The following is a 12,798-nucleotide window of genomic DNA, read 5'->3' as shown; positions in this document are numbered from 1 at the left end:
CAAGAGAATGCCAAGAGTGTGCAAAGCAGTCATCAAAGCAAAAGGTGGCTACTTTGAAGAACCTAGAATATAAGACATATTTTCAGTTGTTTCACACTTTTTTGTTAATTATATAATTCCACATGTGTTAATTCATAGTTTTGATGCCTTCAGTGTGAATGTACAATTTTCAAAGTCAAGAAAATACAGAAAAATCTTTAAATGAGAAGGTGCGTCCAAACGTTTGGTCTGTACTGTGTATATACAGTGTGTATATATATATATATATATATATATATATATATATAATATATTGTGCCAAAGTTTTTACCCATCTCACAATCTGTATTAAAAATAAAAAATAGAAATTGTATATTCTTTTACACTGAAACTCATATTTAATGTTTCAGGAAATTCACACATACATTAGCAGCAATGAAAAGACTCTGACCCTAATTTTTGTGTTGAATCATCTAGTGAGCGTGTATAAAGGTCATTGTGAAGGGAGGGGGAGCAGGGTCAGCTGTGACATCACCTATTGTGATTGGTGGATTCTGTTATCTGCTGTGTATAGGGGTGTTACCTGTCATTGTATTCTTGAGCCTGAGGAGTTTACTGAAAACTCTTTCTGAAAGGACAGGAATCTGTGAGTCTGAAATAGCCCCAGTAGTCAGTGCAAAAATGGCAAGATTTTTAATTTTTTTTAGTACATATTGTGAAATGAAAAAATAATATTTTTTTTTCAAAATGCATGCAACACAAAAACTTGATTTAAACAATGACTATGTGCATACAGAGATTTTTTTAGGAGGTTTTGGAGCCGAAATTAAGTGGAATGTCACTAAATCTTCCTCAAAAATGCAAAACTGCTCAAAATTGTGGAGTTTCTGCTCAGTTTCCACTACAAAAACTTAGCAAAAAAGACTCGTTGTGCACATAGCCAATAGATCATTTTCTGATGATCGCTTCCCTTAAAAATAAATCGAGGTATTAAGTTCAGCTCCTTAACCACTTAGTGCTTACCACAGTTCCCGTTTCCACGGAATAAGCTGGATATAATTTCCTGTATATAAATGATTAGGAGACCCACTGACAGGTCACTCTTAATATCCTTATTTTTTTTATATAAAACATGTCCGCATATGCGTAGTTTTACCACAGTGCAAAAATTTTACTGGGTGTAAATTTCCATTATTCCTGGCATGAGATGGCTGCTGTGTGGGTCATCAATATAGTTTTTTCCACTTCACTAAAACTAATTGATTTGTAAAGGTATGGAGCTGTTCAATCCAGGACTAGAATTTATTTTAAAAGCAAATTTACATTTTTGACATTCCTCAATTACTGATAAACGTCTAAACCCTATTTATATCATTGCAATTAGAAGGGCTTTTGCTAGAAGGATGCACAAGTGTAATTTTTGTCCAAGTTTTTGTGGTGATGTATGTATTACTAACATTGGAATACCAGGTCACGGTTGCTACAATTTGAGAAATTTTAATAGGCAAGTGCTAAGAAATGCAAGCTTCATAAGTGTTTTTACATTTGATATGGGATCTAGGGGATAACGTTTCACCTTGTGGAGAGTGAGAAGCCAAGCCTGGCATGTCAGAGTAAGGAGACTTATAAGCCATGCATGCTCCTCTTGGAAATTTAAACATGCAAATTGTCTCTTCAGAGAGGAAGAAAACTAGAATACTAAGGCCACCTAGCAAAAAGTAGCAATCCTAATAGTCAATATCGACTCCTTAACGAGCCTTGCCATATGACTTAGGATAAAAGCCAAACCAAAATCTCAATTATCCGAAGTCATATGGCAAGGCTTGTTAAGGAGTCGATAGTGACTTTTAGAATCGCTGCTTCCAACAGGTGGCGCTAGAGTTCTAGTCTCCTTCCTCTCTGGAGACAATTTGCATACTACATTTGATATGAAAACTCCACATTACTGATATCATTATCTAAAGAACAAATTGTTTACTCCAGTCTTGGAGCGAGAAGGTTTCTTTTGGAGAATTCTCATCTTTCTTTTGTTTTGTCGGGCATATGTTAACCAGTGAATTCTTTATAAGACATAGCTGAGACAATCTACTGGTTCACTTACATCATTTATGTATTAGAATATTGCTGTTATTGTGAAAATGTATACCTAAAAGTAGAAGAATATGAACTATAGAAGCCAACTTCTATTTTTCTAAAAAAAAATAAAAAAAATAAAAAAAAAAGGAAAAAATAAACATTTTAGTAAAATACATTATGTATCTGGATACTATTACCCTAATGCAATGTAAATATAGAATTCAAGTGTGGTTAATATGGCAAAGATGATCTTTAAAAGTCTTTATTAATAGTGTGTGTCCCAATATTCAAATCCTAATTATTTTATTCTTTTTTTTATTTACTACTCGGTTACAGTAGATATTGAGTAGAATACAGTTTTCAGTCTTTGCTCAGAATCCTCAATTAAGAGCTAATATTACCCCTTTCCTGTTTTGTTTTTGTCTACTAAAAGCTGAAGTTAATTCCAACAGGATGATCGTAAAACCATAGACATGATTTTCCTTCATCCCCATCTAACCCGCACTGAGATCCTTTTCTCTTTACGTCTAGAAAAATACAGGTGGCTGAACACATGGGATACTAGTCATCTAAACCCACTGGTTTCACCTTGATTGGCCTAAAATCTAATTTGTATAGGAGCCATCCTTACAGATGTTGGGGAGTAGATGGATTTTGAGTTTTAGATTTATTTGATCCTTTAATACGAGAAATAAAGCACGACCAGAGATGTCTGGCAGCTATCTCATGCGTTTTAGTAGAACAAACAAGTAATTCATAGCATTATAGAATGTTAGAGTTGGAAGGGACCTCCGGGGTCATCATGTTCAGCCCCCTGCTCAATGCAGGATTCAGTAAACCATCTCAGACAGATGTCTGTCCAGCCTCCGTCTGAAGACTTCCATTGAGGGAGAACTCACCACCTCACGTGGCAGCCTGTATCACTCATTGAGTTGTCTAAAGGCCCCGAAACACATTAAACTGGATCCATTTTTTTTAACAGGGAAGTCTATGGAAATGGGATCCATTAAATAGACAATCCTGTTTTCTTCCATTTGAAACTGATCCAGTAAGCAAAACAGATCCTTTTTAAATGAAAGAAAAACAGATGGCTATTTAATGGATCCGTTTTCATAGACTTAAGTGTTAAAAAAAATATATATATCCAGTTGTAGTCTTTATTATCCAGACAAAACCGGTGTGTCTGCACAACTTTTTTGTCATTGGATTGCTGCTGGATGCACGGAGGATTACTGGTCATGTGAACATAGCCTTACAACTATCTATTATCAGAAATTGGTGCCAGAAAAAAGTAGATATTAAGTGAAGGCAGTTCCATTTTTTTTTTATTATTATTTTTGGATTAAGTCAGAAATAAAAGTTGGACCCCTATTTAGTATAAAGGATCAGATTTTACATATGAAAGGCATTCTTATAAAAGAAATTTCTCAAGTACGTCCACTTTGACCATCTTCACTAAGTCCTGATTACTACTCAACTGACCCTGGAGGCAATGAGTAGCCCCTCAGCAGCCAAGTGACTGGTGGTCAGAATGCCATAACTTCCAGTCTCGGGGAATACCAATGTAGAGGCAGTCTGGAGCATGGTCTGATCCCATTGTTAAGTAACGCTTCTTTTATAAAGATGCCTACCACTTATACACTTATCAGAAGCCATGGAATACCCCTATAAAGTAGTACAGTTGGAGAGTATGTTAAGTAGGTTACTTTCTGTAATCTACATAAGAGTCTTTCTATTCTACTACTACTACTACTACTACTAATAATAATAATAATATACTCTCCAGTGCTTAGTCTGAAATGTAGAGAATTATCGTAAATATTTGTAAAATATTGCTCATATTTGCATATATGACTTCCAGAAATAGTATAACTCCTTATTCTCAGGAATGGTGTAGTTTTTGATGTTGAATATCTGAACTTGTAGCAATAATCTCCACAAACACTGGGACGAGCAGACATAGAGGTTTCTATCCATAAAGGACAAAGTCAGGAGGAACCTTGAGCACAGCAATGTAATTCATCTGTTTTATAGTTGTATGTAAATTGTGTAACAACTTATCTGCTACAATATACATTTCACTTGACAAAAATACATAAAACTGAAACATTGGTATCCCAGCCTTCAGACGGCAGTACAGATTGCCTTTTTTTCAATAAACTTTGGACAACAAAATACATTGTTACTTTGTGTTAGGGCTCGTTTACACTGGCCGATGGGTGCCATTAAATGAACGCTGACTGAATTCTATGTAGCCGATCAGTAGTTGTTTAACCGCCTGTTTAAACAGGTCGACCTCACTTCCTGTGAGTACAGAATGATCGGTAAGTAGTAGATCATTCTGTGTTCATAAATTGCCATTGTTCTCAGCAGGACAATGTGCTGAAAAAAACTATTTACCCTACGAACAAGCGTTTTGCTCATTCGACGGATGATTGACAGCCTGTTTAGACAGGGCGGTAATCGGCAAGTATAAATGCTCCCTTACAGACTGTATCTTTTCCCAGAGTTGTAGTCACAATTCTGCAGAGCTGAACGTCATATCTGTACAGAGCCTGTCAAGCTGATTTGCAGTCTGGAGAATAGTCTTTAGGCCAGACATTCTATTCTATTGTAGAAAAAAAACTATATTTCCCACTCCATTACACAAATTCAAGCTGTTATAGATATGTCTGACTACAAACTTTAATCGTTTCCATTAACGACTTGGGGAACAATTGCCTTATTTCCATTTATCCGGCTTTTATCACTCCCCTCCACTGTGCTACACAGACACCGGAGGGAGACTGGTGTGTGAACTAATCCTATAGTTTCCTGTGGAATCATTCTCATTCATCCTGTGCACTTGTTGTGTTTTTCGATCTTGCTAACTATTCTTGCTGACCAACTAGTATAGTAAAGAAAAGCCCGATGACAACTGATATCGTTTTGCCATCAGCTATGATCAGTTGAAGCACAAGAAAACTGATCTTGATGCTACATATAAATGGAAACACAGCCTAAATCCAGAACTATAAGAGAGAAGTAATACAATATATTTACCAAGCTGCTCAAACTTTAATGTTGAATATGTCTATATATGTACTTTTAATATAATGTTCAAAATTACACATGCTTCAGTTAGTTCCGTTCTATTTCTCCCCTTAGGCTCTGTTCACATGTCCAGTGGTTAATTGCATTTTTTGGATCATAAAAACAGAAACAAAATGTTCAAGTACAGATCCCATTCATTTGAATAGGAATGAAAGTGTCATAAAATGTCTTCCGTTTGCCTCATTTCCAGCTGCTATCCGTTTTTTTTAGCTGGATCAAAAAGCATAGTCTGCACAAGTTTTTTGTCCTGCAAAAAAATAGATAAAAACTGTTTTTTTGTTTTGTTTTTTTTAACATTGAAGTCTATGGTAAACAGGTCATAACAGCATAACCATTATTTTATCTATTATCAGATCTGTCTTCTAGCTTTATGCATGCACCCTGCTTGTTCCAAGACTCCTATAGTAAAAACTGAGTCATTAAAAACTAAACAGACTGATCCATTCAAAACCAGGAACTTTGGCTTGTGTTTTGCCTCTGTTTGCGATGAATCAAGTTTATTTTTACATTTATGGATTATTTACAAAGTAATGACAACTGCATATGGAACAGACCCTTACAATTCAGGAATCCTTCATCCTCCAGTCACTTTCCAAAAAGCAACTCTTACCAACCTGCTCCGATTATGGGATCTGATCTATAAACACTTCCCATATACTTGTGGATTGATGTGACTCCTGTAGGATAACACAAAGGTCCACAATGATTTGTGCGACTGCAGTATAAAATATAATAAAGACTACGATTTTTGAGCTACGTAATTGGTTAAAAGAGTAGTAATAAGGGTATGCTATACTGGTTTATGCAAGAAGATCTGGTAACAGGACAGGACATTTATTGTAACATCTATAACCTGTGAGTTAAAGTAAATAACATGTAACAATAAAGGGTCACTCCACCCAAGACACCACTTTATTAGTTTGCATTTGTGTTACTAGTGCAGCTGATTTACATTTTTGATTAGTGGTTTAATATCCATTATACTTACAAATTATGCACATTTGTGTACTAACATATCTATTAAAAGACATGACTTTATTTGTCATGGTTATCAGGCTTGCCCCTGACGTAAGTATCAGTGAATAGTTTATATGATCCTAATTAAAGTGGTTCTGTCACCAGATTTCGCAGAACACACTACATGCATTACTAATTAAATCGCTCAGATCTGATAAGGATTCAGTGTTTACTTTAAAAATGTATGACCGAAAGGCTGTATAATCTAGCTAGGAAGTAAACCCAGCTTGAGTGACTCCTCCTCAGTGTTCCTCCTCCCTGCTGAGATCTCACACTGCTCTGTACCAGCTGCAGTTGTCAGTCAGCCTGGGTGGGTGGACATTAAATACACTTTGACTCATGAGCTACTTCATTCTATAACTAGACTCAAAAAACATTCATCTTAACATCCTGATTATACTGTACATGAATTCTGACACCCAATTTTCAAAGTAAATTCACCGTCATCAAAAGGTCCTCTATTTAACAATGCATACAGTTTATATTGTTAAATCTGGTGACAGATTCAATTTAAAGCCCAAGTAACAATGTACTTAGTGTTAGATTATAGCTGTACTCTAAAAACAAGCTCCAGTATCCAACTAGAAGACCAAAACATAAAAATAAATTAAGTAATTAATTTGACATACCATACTCATTTACATTGATATTTTGGTTGGGTTTTTTTCATGGCCATGTAGATAAAATCAAGCAATTCTTTTTCTTCTTCTGAAAAAGGAGAGAAATGTTCAATTTAGGATGCGTACCCTTGTTCGCTCTTCTGGAATCTATATCCCAAAAAGTCTGTTTCTAGTAATACCTTTCCTTATAAAATTCCAATTATTGAGCATGTTTTCATAGAACCTCTGTCGTCTTCCCTTCCTGTTATTCTTACTGGAAATGTTCTTAATTTTGTTACAGTTACCCATTCACAAGGGGAAGGGTAACACCCAGCTGTCAGTTTAGGCTAGTGTCACACTGCATTTATGGCCACTGTTGGGCACATTTGCAGAGGACAGTGACCACAGACATGATTGATGCCTTAGCACAGTGTTCCCAACTCTGGTCCTCAAGAGCCACCAACAGGTGATGTTTTCAGGACTTCCTTAGTATTGCCCAGGTGATGGAATTCTTGCTTGCCCAGGTAATGCAGTTATCACCTGGACAATAGTAAGGAAATCCTGAAAACATCACCTGTTGGTGGCTCTTGAGGACCAGAGTTGCGGAACACTGCCTTAGCATCTGTCCACCACAGGGACCCATTGTAAAAATATGTAATCATTTTTTTTTCAGTGGCCCCCTGTGTAGAATAGTACATTCTACAGAGCTTTCCCATACCTTTAGAGATGATACACCTGCCAGAGGTCGACAGAACACACTTTTGGCCTCTTTCTGATGAATGGGAACATTAAAATATACATTTGAGAAAAAAAAAATCTCATTTTAATTATACATTTCTGCAAGAAATAAGAGCGGAATGGCAATATTCCAAGTTCTATCAAAAGAAGGAAATCCAAGTATGTCCTAAAACAAATATGTCAGAAGGTATGACAGGTCTTCCATAAGGGATGACTGCATTTGTTGTAGTGATGAATTATTGATGGAGCATTAACAATAGATTGGCATCAGCAGTCGCGTCTCTACAATATGTTGATGTCTCTGTAGTATGTCGGGGTACAGTGTCTATTCTTGTGTGTGCCTATTAGTCGCAGTTTGGAGTGTGTTTTTTTTTTTAATTCCCAGGCAACGCTGACTGTTCCGTATATACATTGCCTTGGGACTATTACATACTTTTGTGTATAGGATGCATCCTGACGCGCGTTCCAGGACAGATTTTGGGTATCACTGTGTGTTATGGTATAGATTCCTTTCAGCAGCTGCTTAAAAAAAATACACTTGTGATATATGCAAATGGGATTCTCTCTGCATTGAGGGGATATATATGGTGTGATGTATTCTGCTTTATTTTGTTTACAATTTTTGCCTCAGGCGCCATATTCCAATGAGCCATAGCTTACAATCTACTTCACGGAGTGATTGCAATTACTGTTCCTCTCTTCTAGAATAGCATCGGTCTATGGAAAATAAAATATCGAACAACTCTAATTAATAACCCACTTTTGATTTGTACATATGTAATGATGGAAATGCTGTTAAACCCGTTTCGACCTTTTGTCGTGACGTTTGGTTTAATCGATAACCTTTGTAAGACGGGATGACTGTTGTCCCATCTGTAACACCATTTCAGGTACCTATGGGATGTTGGTTGCTTAGTGTTTGCCGTTTACTACTTTTCCTTTTAGCAAATGTGATGTTAAGCTTTGTTTTTTTGTATATAGTGATTGGAATGGCATTGTTCTAGATCCGACCATCCAGTTCTGGTGTGGAACGTAATCAGACGGGGTATAACATAGATGAAAACAATCTATATATAAACTGTATATGTTTTATTATTTCAGTTCTTTTCTTTGCCTTTTATTATTTGTAAAATAAAAAACAATTTCCTATATACATAAACACATCTCTATATATATATTTATATACATGGTGCTAAATTCCAGACAGCGACCCTCTTAATTATTTTTTAAATACTGTGATTAAGTCGTTTTATTTAATTTCATACTTAAATAAACCAGCAGTTTATTGTTAGGGCAAAAGAAAATATACAACAGAAAGAGCTTTTTAAAGTATACAGCAAATGATGATCGTGAGAGAAATATCCTTTTTTTACATTGGTATTGTATGTATTTGAAATATAAATTTATCTATGTCGAAAACTAATGCTATTTTCTGTGCGTGATTATTAAGAGGGATTCTACTGTACATAAATAAGTGAAATAAAGTTTGGACGTTTGTTCAAAGCATGAATGTGAAAACCTGATAATTGTAACTGTGTAATTCACTAACTTTGATTTTTTATTTTTTTTTTTTTACACAAAATAAATCTGTAAATATATTTCTTCTGAATTTGGTTTCATAGTTCTAATTCCACATTTCATTTACCAAACACTTTTTTAATTGATCGTCTGTATTGGGGTATATGTGTGTCTGGTGGGAGAGGGTCTCCTGCTCACTAAAGTGAAAGTCGCTGCAAATAATAACTCATTTTTCTGGATGACCCATAAATGGATGGTCTCTTATTTGACTCTACGACTAGTACACTACTTTGATGAACTCCATGCATATCTCAGATGTAAGTTTTCGCCTGCTCCAGGAAGAAAAACTCATCTCAGTGGAGTCCAAGTTGGTATGGTCCTTTTTGGAAATGTATCCCATGGGTTTAAAGCTTCTTCTGCATTTGAGTAGGAGCTTATCGATTGTCCAGATAAAAGAAGCACTTAAAACTCAGTCAGGCTCTGTGTACACTGTGTGTTCCAGCATTCCTTTTGGGTTTACTTGGAAAGATTTCTTGATTTATACTTCTGAGGGAAGTGTCATATGTCCAGTTGAAAAGAAAAAGTCTACAGCACAGTATACATTATTTTTTCGATGGCCCACTGTGTAGAAAAGCTTAGTCTACAGTTGTAAAAATAAAAGAGGGGAGTCATGCGTTCCATCCACAAGACAAAAATCGGTGAGCTTAGCCGAACGTTTAACGTATAAGCTGGGAGCTTTTCTGGCTGAAAGCATTGTGCACAGAACCTAAGATTTGCTGCTGATTCACTTTTTATGTTGGCAACAGGAACTTGTAAAAAAAGAGGCAGCCTTCACCTGGTTCCAAAGCAGCCGCTTATCGTGGCACAAGCAGACAGCAAAACAGTTAAAGGGAACCTGTCACCAGGATTTTGCCTCCTAATCTGAGAGCAGCTGTCACACAAGGTGAGGGAAAGACTAAGTGCACACGAAGGGAAGAGGGGAAGGACGCCCAAACACTAGGGAAAGGGGGAGTGGCGACCCTAGGCAGATCTAACATCACGCTGCCTACCATACCCACCCTATATAGGTTCCACACCTATCGATGAGCAGGAACCTAAGCTCTGAATGTCCCTAGAGCTTGGCCCTAGATAGGGAGGGGACAGGGTGAGCACTAGTCAAGCCCCACTACAAACTAAATACAACAAGGTAGACAAACAAAGGGGGATACACTTAGCTTAAGCAGACACCAGAGAGATAACTCCAACTGCCCTCCAAGGGCACCAGAGAAGAAACTAGCCAACTGCTAGTGCTCCAAGCCCACACAGAGGTACATAGCACTATCACCGGCGCCTCTCTGGAGAAACTGAGAGTTTTTAACTACCAAGCAATGGTGTGTCAATCAGCAGCAGAAGGTGGAGGTCGCTGCTGGGTCCTAAAGGAAGAAGCATATAACAATACTAAAGAGATGAGAGGATCAAGAAGGCGTCTGCAATGCCAAGCACAGTGACCTTCTGCAGCCTGCTCCAGAGCGACTGTCATACCTGACACACTCCTGTGCAGTGTTGCCTAATGTAGTTTTGATAAAATGGAGATTAGCATTAGAGGACTAGTAAACCTGCTGCCTACATGAGCTTTGTATAACCCCACACCGACAACTGATTGGCAGATTTCTGTATACACTGTACATGGCTGCCAATCAGTGGTGTGAACATAGTTATACCGAGCTCCGCATTCAGATAACTGGTAGATATGCAGCAGATAAAACAGTGATTTTATAAAAGGATGGCAAGCAGATCTGTAAGTGACTCTTTGCTAGAATCAAGGTCTCCGCTCCTACATCATACTACTCTCAGATGGGGAAGGTGACAGATCCCTTTGAGACAGTAAAGGTAGAGCGTGTACAGTACATGTAGTGTAAGCAGACAGCAGTATAGTTCATGAGTAAATCACAGATACTATTTTGATAACATTTACTGATAGGAAACATGCTAAATAATTCAAAAAGAGATATTGGAGAAAGAGGTGCATCACAATTAAATTTAAGGTTAAAGTTTATTAAGATATAAAGTGAAAAAGATAAAAAGAGCAACGGGAAGGTATAAGCAGCAAGAAAACACAGATACATCACAGAGTTATATTGCAAAGAATAATATAATAAATGATAACCAGCACGGATTCATGAAAAATAGGTCGTGTCTGACCAACATGTTGGGGTTCTATGAGGAGGTAAGTGCAAATCTGGATGTTAGTAATGCAATTGATGTGATTTATCAGGACTTTGCAAAGGCATTTGATACTGTACCACATAACAGCCTTATACTTGAAGTGCTAGAAACTGGAACTTGGAGACAATATATATACAGTACAGACCAAAAGTTTGGACACACCTTCTCATTTAAAGATTTTTCTGTATTTTCATGACTATGAAAATTGTGCATTCACACTGAAGGCATCAAAACTATGAATTAACACATGTGGAATTATATACTTAACAAAAAAGTGTGAAACAACTGAAAATATGTCTTATATTCTAGGTTCTTCAAAGCAGCCACCTTTTGCTTTGATGACTGCTTTACACACTCTTGGCATTCTCTTGATGAGCTTCAAGTGGTAGTCACCGGAAATGGTTTTCACTTCACAGGTGTGCCCTGTCAGGTTTAATAAGTGGGATTTCTTGCCTTATAAATGGGGTTGGGACCATCAGTTGTGTTGTGCAGAAGTCAGGTGGATACACAGCTGATAGTCCTACTGAATAGACTGTTAGAATTTGTATTATGGCAAGAAAAAATCAGCTAAGTAAAGAAAAACGAGTGGCCATCATTACTTTAAGAAATGAAGGTCAGTCAGTCTGAATAATTGGGAAAACTTTGAAAGTGTCCCCAAGTGCAGTTGCAAAAACCATCAAGCGCTACAAAGAAACAGGCTAACATGAGGACCGCCCCAGGAAAGGAAGACCAAGAGTCACCTCTGCTTCTGAGGATAAGTTTATCCGAGTCACCAGCCTCAGAAATCGCATGTTAACAGCAGCTCAGATTAGAGACCAGGTCAATGCCACACAGAGTTCTAGCAGCAGACACATCTCTTCAACAACTGTTAAGAGGAGACTTTGTGCAGCAGGCCTTCATGGTAAAATAGCTGCTAGGAAACCACTGCTAAGGACAGGCAACCAGCAGAAGAGACTTGTTTGGGCTAAATAACACAAGGAATGGACATTAGACCAGTGGAAATCTGTGATTAGGTCTGATAAGTCCAAATTTGAGATCTTTGGTTCCAACCACCGTGTCTTTGTGCGACACAGAAAAGGTGAACGGATGGACTCTACATGCCTGGTTCCCACCGTGAAGCATGAAGGAGGAGGTGTGATGGTGTGGGGGTGCTTTGCTGGTGACACTGTTGGGGATTTATTCAAAATTGAAGGCATAATGAACCAGCGTGGCTACCACAGCATCTTGCAGCGGCATTCTATTCCATCCGGTTTGCGTTTAGTTGGACCATCATTTATTTTTCAACAGGACAATGACCCCAAACACACCTCCAGGCTGTGTAATGGCTATTTGACCAAGAAGGAGAGTGATGCGGTGCTACGCTAGATGACCTGGCCTCCACAGTCACCAGACCTGAACCCAATCGAGATGGTTTGGGGTGAGCTGGACCGCAGAGTGAAGGCAAAAGGGCCAACAAGTGCTAAGCATCTCTGGGAACTCTTTCAAGATTGTTGGAAGACCATTTCCGGTGACTACCACTTGAAGCTCATCAAGAGAATGCCAAGAGTGTGGAAAGCAGTCATCAAAGCAAAAG

The sequence above is a fragment of the Phyllobates terribilis genome, unplaced genomic scaffold (assembly GCF_046119375.1).
Source record: "Phyllobates terribilis strain yellow unplaced genomic scaffold, ASM4611937v1 Scaffold_5__5_contigs__length_657084704, whole genome shotgun sequence".
Lineage (NCBI taxonomy): Eukaryota > Metazoa > Chordata > Amphibia > Anura > Dendrobatidae > Phyllobates > Phyllobates terribilis.
The sequence above is the reverse complement of the archived record's forward strand: the minus strand, read 5'-3'. Positions refer to the sequence as shown.